Source organism: Lepisma saccharinum, chromosome 17 (genome assembly GCF_977018435.1).
Source record: "Lepisma saccharinum chromosome 17, izLepSacc3.1, whole genome shotgun sequence".
Classification (NCBI taxonomy): domain Eukaryota; kingdom Metazoa; phylum Arthropoda; class Insecta; order Zygentoma; family Lepismatidae; genus Lepisma; species Lepisma saccharinum.
The window spans coordinates 55,581,227-55,595,152 of record NC_139245.1 but is presented as its reverse complement, the minus strand read 5'-3'; the positions used below and the strand labels follow the sequence as shown (position 1 = coordinate 55,595,152).

The following is a 13,926-nucleotide window of genomic DNA, read 5'->3' as shown; positions in this document are numbered from 1 at the left end:
ATGAGAAGAAATTGACAAACACACATACTCATATGGTTCCGGCACACAATGTTAATGCATGGAAACAAGAGGAGTCGAGTGGTAAAAAGAAGAACGTTCTGATTTCACGATCTGATTAAAATGGTAGCCTTAAACAGTGGAGACGATTTAGGGGATAGTTGCTCCCCATTTTTTTCCCTCCAGAATATGGTCTCTTAATGCTGCACCCTGGCCTTAAACATACAATAGTGAGGTCCTATCTGTACCCCTTAAAAATATGCTGTTCAACCCCCCCCCCCCCCCGAAATCATTTCCTGAATAGATGCCTGTGTGAAACATATGTTGCACATGGAAGTCATACTTATTATGTGTAAAAAAAATATATATTCGAAATGCATTTATCATGCATTTTCTGCATTTAAAAGAAACAGCGTGTGTGCTTGTTTTCCATTATGTGAAATTGAGAGTCTTGAAAGAAAAATATTTCAAATCATTTGTTTCAACCCAAATGGTTTAGCACCGACTTCTACCCCATTTTTGCGTAATTTACGAGGATAATAACGTCTTTGATTCTACTACGACTACTACTGATAATAATAATAATAATAATAGTGGTACGTTTATCCTGGTACTTCCCTCCAGACAAAAATTCGCGGTTGTGCCTCTGCCCTGTATATACACCTAATCCATTAAAATATTGTGCTTTTCATGTGGAATGATAGAAAGAAGTATATACACCTATAGGAGTATTGTATTTGAACCATAACTAATTCTAACGATTTTTTATACTTTCGATAAAGTAACTTTTTTTGTTCATCTTTTCTAGTGCCTTCGAAACAACGAGTGCTGCAAAGGTTGCTGCGATATAGGGAAATGTGTTTCTTGTAAGTATGTATTGAATCTGAAATTGTAGGGCTACACAGAAAAAGCTGGTTTATTTTAATTAACAAAATACGTTTTGGTTAATCAATGTTTTTGGTAACTATGTGCACGATTACTAAAAGAATATGGTCTTGATAAACACTCTTTTGTTCGTTGCTTATTTTAACAAAGGTTTGGTTACCAAAATCTATTTTTTAGTTGTCCCAAAAAACGTATTCCTCTGTGCAAGAATCAGTACTTATTCATATCTTCAGAAACTCACTGCACTATTTCCTTCCGTAAATATCTTTCACTTCCTTATTTTCAAAACATATCAGGCCTCAGTACTTTAAACAGAGTAGACTAATGAAGGGATAAGATTTTGTAGGCTTGTGTACTCTTCATAAAAGTTAGGTGAGTACAATTTCAGTATTTCAGCTTCGTAGATGAAAGGGCCAATTGAAACGTAATTTGAGGGTACTATTATCGTATGAGGGAAACACCTACGAATCATATATTTCGGACTTCTTTACATTGCTAACGTGTTGCGGAACATTTCTTCAGGCGAAATAATGCATTTCTAACTAAGATAATGTCTATTTCTTCTATTTACGAGTACTTACTGTTACTTGTTGTTTCGAATCTGTAACACATTATGGCCATGATAGCGTACTGGTTTAGGGGGCGTTCTGAGAGTGTTTTGTTGATTTATGCAGTGTTGCAACCTCGTTCACCGGAAAATATCTACTTTCGTGCCCGGATTTGAAATTATGCTAATACGTCGCATTTACGTGTAGAACTTGTAAAATAACCTTGCGATTTACCATGTTCATTGTCCATACACAGCAATTCGGAACCATCTTTCTTTCGCAATTCGTTAATGCTCTTCCTTTACACACAACAATCTTGCAACCTTGAATATTGACGTCAGACGAGGAATGCCTACGTGGTTAGGTTAGGCCTGTTAGGTTAGGTTCCATTAGCATAAATACAAAGAAAAATTAATATTTTCGCTAAGAGACGCGTTACCTTGTATTGCCTAACATGAAAAAGCTCTCTCCTGTGACGTCAGAACACAATGTTGCTACAGTGTTGTGCGATTAGTGACACCCATTCGGGTCGGAACCATCTTTCTTTCGCAATTCGTTAATGCTCTTCCTTTACGCACAACAATCTTGCAACCTTGAATATTGACGTCAGACGAGGAATACCTACGTGGTTAGGTTAGGCCTGTTAGGTTAGGTTCCATTAGCATAAATACAAAGAAAAATTAATATTTTCGCTAAGAGACGCGTTACCTTGTATTGCCTAACATGAAAAAGCTCTCTCATGTGACGTCAGAACACAATGTTGCTACAGTGTTGTGCGATAAGTGCCACCCATTCGGGGGAAATGGCGTCTTCCGTGGAGCTGCTGTTCTTATGGTAGGGTTACGTTACGTTAAGAAAACATAGTTTATTTCGTTTTTTTTATCGATTACCATACTTGACCGCCAATTATTACATGCAGATTCGTGATTAGGAGGTCTCAATTAGTGAGTAGGCGAAATTTCATAGCAATTGGAGAGTGGTCCGGTATTGTAAACGCGTTCCAAAAAAAATTAAAAATACTCGACACGTGGTTCTAGTGAAAACACGGCGAGGCTGAAACACTGGCTACGGGGTTGCATCATCTTAACACACGGAACATTGCACTCTCATGCAGAAAGCAAATGGCGGGAGCAGAAACAGCTTGTCGGACAGAGATTTTCGCAAAAAACAACACGCATTCACATTAAAATGGATCAAATCTATATTCGGGAACTTCCACAACGCTAAAGAAAATGATTTCCGTAAGTACTTTCTCCTCTAAATTTGAAGGAATCCGTTTCCCTCATACCATAATGTTACCAATTTGAGTTTACAATTTATATAATGCAAGTATATTAAGAACCACAATAATCGTGTAAAATACTTATAGATGATGTGACAACGTAATTGAAATAATATACTTTTAATATCACCATATACAGTTTACATTGCATCCTTATTCTTAGTTATATAATGAAGTTACTTCAAATTACTTAACGTCCAGCAAAATTCACTACCCAAATTTCTAAACCTACAAGACAGACAAGATCAACAAACCTTATTTTTGAAATGTATTATTTCTGACTTATTTTCAGTTGAAATTATGCTAGTACAAAGTTGCTGTGAGTGATACGAGATTTTCAAAAATTAAATTATGTTCAGAAATTCCCTAGCTTACCTCAGCGTGGGGGCTGCCAAGCCTCTCACCTCTTGTTTTTCGATTATGAACTGTAAACATTTTTATTAAAAAATTAAAATAAATTACGTTGCTCCCAAGGGTGTCCCCAATGTTTCCGAAATCATAAAGGTAACGTACGTAGGAGGCAATATTCAAATTTATTTTTAGTTTATTGAATGATAAAATATGCGTGACACTCATGCAATTTTATTAACGGTAGTAATTTTTATAATTATTATAATTATTATTTATCTGCATATATATAAAAACATAGGAAACAGTGATTCAATAACAAAATGTCTATCTTGAATCTTAGTGATAAGAAAATGTGTGGACCTCTTGTACTAACATTAAAGCAAAAAACTACTTTATTTTACAAAGTCCACATTATTATGCTGAGGTTGCATATACTGCCTAAAGTAAGATCCCATCAGCAGTGTACGAATTAATCCCCCCCCCACAAGAATGTTTATCTCCGGTAGAAGAAAAAATCGTAATCCATGCCAGGGATTTTCGTTGTGCTTCAATCTCCATGTAAAGGTAAAAAGGTAAAGTGCTCCCCTGTGCATAGCACCACGCCATGAAGGAGTATAGGGGGTGTGGGGGTAACGCCCCACACTTTCTTGATCCGGTCGTGAGTGGGGGTGATGTGATCAGCATCACGCCCCTGACCGCCTTTACCCCCCAGGGTTTCCCCCAGGTACCCATGTTATTCGACGCTGGGTGGGCGCCGGGGCCGCTTCCATCGTTAGAAAAGTTCCCGGATTTGAACTGGCCGGGGATCATTCGCATGGTAGTCAGACGCGTTACCGACTGAGCCACCGCGACCTCTGCTTCAATCTCCATGAAGTTCTTTAATAAAATTCCTGTTATTTAATGACTAACCTTTATTATCCTAAGTAGACGAAACCAGTGTTTAGAACGTGGATATTAATACAGTCGCACCAACCTCTGAGAAACCGAATAACTTAATTTCCCCTGGCATTAGCTTCCAGAGTACAAGAATCAATCACTCTAGCAGGGGAAGGATTTACATGTAAATACATATCTTCATATGATGGTAAAATACAGTACATGTTACTTTGCGTCATCTTTGCGAATCGTGGTATGTACGCTCCAAAAATGCTATTTTTATTTTCCATATCTTTCCCCCCCTACTATATTAGCATTTAGCACATATCTTAGTTTAGTTACTTTTACATATAATTTCCATATTTTCAATCACTACATATATTCCATATTCGTACATTTTATTTCTTCTTGTGTTAAATATCAAATGATTTTCAGTTTGCCTGTGTTCCGTACGTGTTATGGGCTACTATCTGTTTATTTTAAATCTTGACAATACACAGCACACCTAACATTCTTGTCAACAATAAAGAATGCAAGTTCAAGCTTTCGAGATGAAATCCATTTCATATTTTAAATATAAGCAGTTTCAGTCAATAGAAATCTGTCTTAGGGAAAATTGAGGGACATTCGCGTTTCAGCACTTGAAAGAAAGGTTTGATAATACATTGTTTTGGGAACCAAAGAAAACACATTTTGCACTACAATTAATGTCGCGTAAGACTAATGCAATGCATTTAACTAGGCGAGTCGATTGCTTATTGAAAATTGTTATTTTCGCAATTGTTGTAGGTCTTGTCTAGTGTTACGGCGAGCGACCTACATGCTGGCAAGGCAAGTGGGAGCGGGGAATTCTCCCCAAACCAACCAGGCAACATCGGGGGAGCCTACAGTTACAACGTCGCGGGAGGAGGTGCTGCGTTCTCCAGGCTACCTCGTTCTACAGGCTGTTGTGTTTCTTACCGCGCTGGATTGGTCGCATCCCCGCTCCCTACTACCCTTGCCAGCATGTATGCCACCCATGGCCGTATTTAGAGGGGGGGTTTCTAGGGTTCAACCCCCCCCCGAAACTTCTGACATGTTGCATTAATGGATGTTCAGAAACCAAAATCTGTAACAAATTTTCAATTTTTTTTCCGAACATCACAAAAATACAAGGAGACAATGTTGAAACGATCGAGCTACAATTTTGATACATTTGGAATTCTGAAAGTTGAGTGAAACAGGATTTATTCTCGGAATCGCAGCCCACCGGCGACCCCTCCATTATCACTTCTGCTGTCATCTTTCCAGTGTTGTTCCTGCGTCACAAGGAATATACATTGAAGATTCCTTTATGATTGTCCCAAAATTCCCTTTCCAGCTTTTAAATTCCCCGTCCGATAAAGTCGAAAATAAAATCCCCCTTGATAGGAGTTCAAACCTAGTACCTCCAGTTTCGTAGCGCATTACGTTCGCTATTGAGGTTACAATCCTTGCACCAGGCTAAGCTTTTAAAGAGAATAACTGGTTCCACACTTTTCAAAATTCCAAAAATTTAATTTTAAAGTCAAACAACAAAAACTTTATGACTAAAATTTCCATCTAACTTTTTAAAGTTTTTTCTTGAAGGTATCTAAAGTTTAATGACGAAGTAAAATAATTGTGCATTTCAGTACACACTGTATGAAACGTAAAAAAAAAAAAAAAAAAAAAAACTTATGCTGGATATTCACTCATCTGCTGGACTGAGTAAGCCCCCTCAAGGATATAACAATAATATAATAATAATTATTATTATTAGTATTATTATTTTGGAATAAAATTGTTTTATTATTATGAAATTTTAATTATTATTGTACAATTATTATTATTATTTCTATTATTCAAATTTCTGGCGACGCCCTGGGAATAATTATGAATGAACCCCACCCCCGAAAAATTTTCCTGCCTACGGCCATGATGCCACCCACCGTAAGAATAGACGAGAGCTATAATCAGTGCCGGATCTGCAAATCTTGGGCTCCCCCGCAAAATATTACCAAATGCCCTTTACACAGACACACACACACACACACACACTCATCCATACATACATACATATATACATACATATATACATACATACATATACATACATACATATATATATATATATATATATATATATATATATATATATATATATATATATATATATATACTTACTTATATATGCCCCAAAACCGATAGAGGGGTAAGGTGCCAAAACTGGGGGCAAAGACAGTTTATTTCCCTTTGTAGATAAGTTTTAGCATAGTACGGGAGCGAAAGTGCCGTAAAGGGGGGGGGCAACTACCCCCTCGCCCCTAATCGCCGCCACTGATATATGTGTGTGTGTGTATATATATATATATATACATATATACATATATATATATATATATACATACATATATATATATATACATACATACATACATATATATATATATATATATATATATATATATATATATATATATATATATATATATATATATGTATGTATATATATACATATACATGTATATATACATATACAGTATAATGTAAGTGTGTGTGTGTGTAATTCTTGATCTCATGTTGACGAAGTCACATATAAGGGCCTAGAGGGTGATTCAAAAGTCCCTTATCACCCCCTATAAAAGGTAAAGGAGTTAGACTGGGTACAATTGGTCATGATAGAAACAAGATAGGCTTAGGGGGAACCACATTGTTGCTTTCCAAGCGGGCGTCCGTCATATTGCATTCAACTCAAAATTTTTAAATGGGAAGAGATTATACAGGGTGTCATTTTAATGGCGCCCACGGACCACGGATTCGTATAGAGGACATCAAAACAAACAACTTTTCCCAGTAACATTTTTCCCGCTGGTGTGTCGATTCGACGCTACAGCCGTTCAAAAAATACCGTTTTGCCGCCTGGATGCTGGCAACCCAACACAACATTTGATCGTACCTCTGACGTCATATCCTAGGGCGAAACAGCGCATGGCAGGGTTGCAAGGAACAAACAAATTTTGGGAAAAATTACAAATTACCAACCATTATTTGCTGTAAAACGAAGCGAGAAACGCGTCCAGCAGACCGAACATCATAGCCTACCAGCTAGAAGATCAGCAGTCATTTCAGGGGAAGGGGGAAGTGAACTAACGATATGAGAAATGGTAAAAAAGTATTCAAAATGAAATGTCAATGTCGGATTTTGTCGCAGCCTACATCTAAAATAACAACAATAAATGTTATTGCACTTACAGCTTACAAGTGGCTGTTTACGCCCAACTACATGTCAAATATTTGCAAATCTCGTTGCAAGGTTGATATCTACAGGTTTGTGTCCAGATGCCATGCGGTACTTTTGTGCTGGTAACGGAAGAATCCGAGGTTCATGTTGTTACATTACGGCTAAAACAAGTACAACCACAGTAACAATCAAATGATGAATCAGTACCGAATATACTGCAAACTATTACATGTGTATCCGGTGCATAGATACACACATAGTCGTCTTAGAGCTTGTATTACTACTACTTATATCCCTCTATTTTCAATCATTTTTGCCACTTGCCTCACAATGCTCTGAATATACATTATATTATGTGTTGCTTACCTTTGGAATTTTGAGTTCTTTCATTTCTATTTTGTCATCTATTCAGTGTGTCACAGACAACTAGCATCAGAAGGACGAAGTGGATAGACTAAATTGTAGATGCCAACTTGGTAACTAGAGTTGCAAATATTTGACATGTAAGCTGAGACAAAATTCGATATGACCACTTCCACTTGAATTCTATTTTCTTTCTACCATTTTTTGTATAGTTTGTTTACTTCCTATTAGGTTACAGAACGTGTTTTTCTCGTTTTGTGTTACGGTACATAATGTGGCCGATTGTAGCTATGTCATTTTTCACAGAGTATGTGTGTTCCTGGCAACCCTGTAACGCATCGCTTCACGACGGGATATGACGTCACAAATGCAATCAAATGTTGTGTGTGGTTGCCAGCATTCAGGCGGCAAAACGGGCTTTTTTGAACGACTGTAGCGCCGAAACTACGCACCAACGAGAAAAATGTTACTGAGAAAAGTTGTTTGTTTTGATGTCCTCTATGCGTTTCCGTGGTCCGTGGGCGCCATTAAAATGACACCCTGTATATATATGTATATATATACTGCTGGACAATGAAAACCGGACACTTTAATATTTGACATCTGAATTGCAATAACAGCTCGCAGGTATATTACAGAATGTTCGGCAGATCATGTAGTACCATATGCACCATTCATAGGCTCGGACTTTGTTTATGCATTCGTACTTAATTCAGTTTCTGCAACATTTAGTTAGCCCTTGTACCAGAGCTTTTATCGACCCATTGCGTTATCACAAAAAATGCAAGTGTCCGGTTTTTTTTGTCCAGCAGTATATATATATATATATATATATACCGGGTGATTTTTTTAACCTGAATCAATTGAATATCTTGAAAAAAAATCATCCTACAAAAAAATGTTGGAGGGGGAAGTTTAGTGGTGCAACAAAAGAACACACCCTTCACCTCTTGTAGGTGGGGCGGGGGGCAACTTTGAAATTTCAAATAGGAACCCCTATTTTTTATTACAGATTCGAATTTTACGGAAAAAAATACATAAGTTTTGTCTGAAACATTTTTTTCGATTTTTGATAGATGGCGCTATAATCGACAAATTTTCATTTCTTGAATGTTTACACTTTAAAACCAATGTATTTCATTTCGCAATTCATTTAAATTCAAAAAATAAAACATTCTCGTGCATGAACTTTGTACTAATTCTTGACAAATCTTTTGAGATTTCATTAAGCTGGTAATTCGCCTATTTACAACATTTAAAAGTTAGATTCAATATTTGTTTATTTTTTTTATTGTTGTGTCAAAGATGCTTATTAACAAAGCTACAACAGAAAAATAAAATAAAAAAATTAAAACAATTTCAAGAAACAGTTCCTTTTTAGACTTTTCCTGTTAAATGATTGTTTGTTTTTCATTGTTTTTAGATCACAAGAATGCTCCAAGCGATTAATTTGACTAAGCTGTTGATACTTTTTAATATCAATGGATGTATTAACTGTAGAATAGAAAATTGAAATGGTTCTCGTGTATGGAGAATCTGGCAGGAATCTCCGTCAAGCTGTCGTTGTTTATGCTCAGCGTTTTCCAGGCAGGGTGCGTTCTTTCGCTTCGTTTCAACGTACAGTCAATCAATTTACTACTGAAGGAAGTGTTAAACCTAAACAAAGGAATTTGTTTTACAACAATTTCAAGTCCTGGAACAAAAATGTTTTATTTTTTGAATTTAAATGAATTGCGAAATGAAATACATTGGTTTTAAAGTGTAAACATTCAAGAAATGAAAATTTGTCGATTATAGCGCCATCTATCAAAAATCGAAAAAAATGTTTCAGACAAAACTTATGTATTTTTTTCCGTAAAATTCGAATGTGTAATAAAAAATAGGGGTTCCTATTTGAAATTTCAAAGTTGCCCCCCGCCCCACCTACAAGAGGGGAAGGGTGTGTTCTTTTGTTTCACCACTAAACTTCCCCCTCCAAACTATCAACTTTTTATTTCGAACATTTTTTTGTAGGATGATTTTTTTTTCAAGATATTCAAATGATTCAGGTTAAAAAAATCACCCAGTATATATATATATATATATATATATATATATATATATATATATATATATATATATATATATATAACACTGTTTTCTCACCCCCGGAAAATGATACATTTGTTACAATCATGCAGTCATAACTTTTCCTGATTAAAGATAGGTTGAAGAAACCTTCACCACTGCATTTCTCGTGAAATTCTAGTCTGACTGCCACGCAGGAAACCCGGTGTGTATGAATTTTTCCGGCTTTGTTCCCGCATAAAGCGGTTCTAGGGCCCACCTAGCCTCAAACCAAATGATACCGGTGAGTGGGGTAAAGGCGGCCACAGCGTGGTGCTCCAAGATTGCCGACATCGAAAATATTTGTGGCCTACTCCCACATACCCTAAATGTGCCTTCATGGCGGGGGCTATGCACAGGGAACTTTAAACTTTACCTGTATATATTGTATTCGTTTCTGTACCTCTGATAAATTACGTTTATTTTTTTACATACGCATATAAGAACCCTCTACTATGTCAATGGCTGAGGGCCCCCTAAAAGCAGGCTTACTTGTCTCCGGGGTTTTCCGGCTTGTAGATCCGGCACTGGCTATAATAGGGAATGAGAAAGGTCGTTGCTGCTGCATTACTTAGCATAATCACAGGCTCTGGGCGATGCCTTTAACGTCCTGTTCTTGCATTTCAGTCTCTGACGTCTGCAACCCGTCGGCCAACCCCTGCGCCGTGCACCAGTGTCCTCCAGGGAAGGAGTGTTACCTGAACCAAGTGGATTGCCTGGCGTACCCCTGCCCTCCGGTGCCTGCCTGTCGCCCCAGGAAGGACTAATTCCTTTTTCACTGTCTGCAGTTGCTAATCAACGTGTGCGAATGACTCCTCTACCAAAGTTACCAATTTCCTCTAAGCATGCAAAGGATAGACCAAACCGAGATTGGTTTGATGACATACTCGTATCAAGACTATTTTCCATCCACTGCAAGAATGAAGTTAATGTATGCAAGACCACGTGATTTTTAGAAATACGCGTAGTGTGCTTGTTCTGATGTTATTTTACCAGTGAATATATTCGTTGCAATTGTAAAGTTCATTTCTTTTTGTTAGTTTGTTTCTTTACTCGTGGACACAAGATTTCTGCAAAGTTACGTGAACTTGTTTATACTAACTTCGTTCGTACAGCGGAAAGATTGGCTTAGACACAATGAAATATAGAAACTTAAGATTTTCTGACATTTCAAACATTATTACGTAGAATTTTGAATGCGTGAAATGATTAGTTTTAATAAAAGCTATGTTACGTATGTTCGTACAATGTAAAATGTATATAAAATTATGCTATTTATTTACCTAAGATTGGACTAAAGGTGATATGTTATACAATATTTTAAAAAAATGTTTGGCTACAACGATTGTATTAGCATTGTACACTCCTCACAGAAAGTTTGGAATATTGTTATATTAACCACAACAATGTGAAATGCATATAAAATTATGCTATTTATTTACCTAAGATTGGACTAAAGGTGATATGTTATACAATATTTTAAAAAAATGTTTGGCTACAACGATTGTATTAGCATTGTACACTCCTCACAGAAAGTTTGGAATATTGTTATATTAACCACAACAAGATTTGAATATTATTATGTTTTGCAATGGGTGATAGGCACGGTGGCATATGTTGGTTAAAAGACGGGAACGTCCACCAGACAGATGCCATGCGTTGTTGCATTCCAAGGCCTTGTCTATCATCTGTTCTTTAATATAACAACATTCCAAACTGTTTGTGAGGAGTATATAAGATTGAAACAGAAAAAAGATTTTCAATCAGGAAACCATGACGACAGTTGTGTAAATGCTGTGTATTTTCATTATCCTGTAGTTGTTTGATACCGTCACAATTTCCACGAGTGAGTTCAAGTGTAATGCACGTCTTCAATAAGTGTGATAAGAGTTGTTATTGCATATTGTTTTAAAATCCTCAGAATATTCTATTTTTGTATGAAGAAGTTTTCACATGTGTAAATGTTCTTTCTGTAAGCTACTCATGATAATTCTTTCTGGTAACTTTGATTACATTTAAAATAACAGATAAAGGAGGATCAAACGAGAAAAATTCTTTAATTATCAGATTTTGCCAAGAAGTTTGTTGAAAGCATTTTTCCATGCTTGTTTGAAAATTCAAGATTATTTCACAAGTACCCATATACCTCAGTACTTAATGATGTACAAAAGTAATTGTAATATTGAAAATATTGAACAATAAATCAATACTCAGTATACATTAATCAATCTAAAAATATACCAGTCTCGAAGATTTGCAGAAGTGAGTTATCAACATAATAATAATAATAATAATAATAATAATAATAATAATAATAATAAAGAGGAAAGAAAATGTCATTGTAGATAAAGTACACTCTGTCCCGGGAATGTCTGGAGCGAGCGAAAGAAAACAGGTCTCTGCGCAAGTAGTGACTCGAGTGGTATCGGCCAATGAACTCGTGAGAGGGGAAATGAGTGCAACTACCGGTCGTTTGCACCGCTTTGATACGCCAACTCGCTTTCTCCCCTTCTCTTCCGTTATGCGCGGCCTTGCTTCACACATTTCAGAGACAGAGTATAATAGTGAAATAATAGTAAATAAAAACCGATTTCCTTAAAGTGTAATGAAGAAATATTCACTGCGCACTTTACCACACATGATAGGAAATATTTGTTTATTTTAGTTGTTCATTACGGTTTGTATTGAAACACTTTATGTGCAAAAGGTGCTGCACGTACAGTGGCTCTCAAAAGTTTTAGGACAACGACATTTTAAACTAGGCAACCCAACTTTCCCAAGACGTTGTTGGGTTGCGTGTAGAGTTAGGCTAAATTTCAGGGTTGCCACATGCACAATTGATATTTATAAAATACGCGAAAGAAAGAAATCCAAGAGTTATTGTATAAAACTAGAAAAAAATATCAGTATTACATTTGTGGCAAATGAGAAATACTTTCTGAAAGAAAGAAAATCGATTTTCTAGTATTTCATAGCTGATGAGTCTACACAAAGCAAAAGATGAGAGATGAAACAGAAGGGGACAACAGAGAGGAGAAGAGAGAAAGCAAAAGAGGAAGAGGAAAAGCAAAGGAGGGAAGAAAATGAAGGACAGAAGTGGATTGGTGAAGTAATGAGGAGAAAGGCAAAATATGCGAGAAGAGATGAGGAAAATGAAACACAGAGGAGAGAAGAGAGGAAGGCAATCAGGATGAGAGAAGAGGAGTTTGGAGAGGAGAGAAGAAGACGAGAAGAGGGGAGTGGAGAATAGAGTGAAAGAGAGAAGAAGAGAAGAACGAAAAGAAGAGGAGAAGAGTGCAGTGGAGTCGGAAATATAAGACAGGAGAGGAGATAAGAGGAGTGGAGAAGAGTGGGATGGAGGCAAGAGGGGAGAAATGGAGGGAGGGCGATATGAGATAAAGCAGAGGAGAAGGAGGGGAGAGAACAAGGAGAAGAACAGAAAAGACTGGAGACGAGAGGAGGGAAGATGTAGTTGCAGAAAATATCGTCTCGGCGTCAAGAATTGATGAATTGATCAAATTATCGACATGAAACATTCAATAACATTTTAAAATGTGTTGGAGAATGTATTAGATGGGTGCGAAATGCCCTTTGGTTGAGTCAGAGCAAGATAAAATCTTCCACGTAAGATCTTTGATTTTACCTGCGATTATACCACTAAAACATGAATGTAATTTTAATATTTATAAGAATTATCCAATTTATCCCGGTTCGTTGAAATGGAGATTTTGTTATATCCCCTCCCCCCATCGCTAATTCCAAACTGAATCATTACGTTTCACACGGCGTGGACAATGAGCACAATGGGATATGTCTAAAACTTATGAAAATTTTCTGCCACCTGAGGGGTTTGAACCCACGACCGTCAGGTTAAAAATCCTTAACGGTATCCACTACAAGCTTGTGCTCCTGAAAGCAGGTAGAAGTAGCTGACCAATGTGAAATGTAGATCAAACTCTCCTCCTACATGTAATGTGCAAAGAATACTTGTTTGTAACCAAGAAAACGAAGGTGGTACGAATCGGCGAAAACATTTAATGGAGAAATGCACATGATGAAAACTTTTCATTCGATATTTGCGGAGTTATCCTTGCATTGAACTCGAATGGGAATAGGGGTAAAATTAGTATGTCCTGAATTGCCACAAACATAAATAGTTATTTCATTAATATTTGTCAATGCCTTTGAAGCAGTACACAATTATCGCTAGACTATCATAATTCACGATCTTATACAGGAAAATATCACTTTGAACGTGTGTCAATTCTTTCTTTTTT

The 13,926-nt window shown here is 36.7% G+C and overlaps 1 long non-coding RNA gene across 1 annotated transcript in view; it reads left to right on the top strand.

Moving 5' to 3' along the window:
* The window catches only part of LOC146001749 (uncharacterized), a 50,378-nt gene extending 38,518 nt beyond the window's left edge, over window positions 1-11,860 (top strand). The window contains exons 3-4 of the long non-coding RNA XR_014443598.1: window positions 806-863; window positions 10,277-11,860. This is a non-coding gene — a long non-coding RNA (uncharacterized LOC146001749). The remainder of the gene's footprint in view (window positions 1-805; window positions 864-10,276) is intronic.
* The last annotated feature ends 2,066 nt before the right edge of the window (window positions 11,861-13,926 follow it).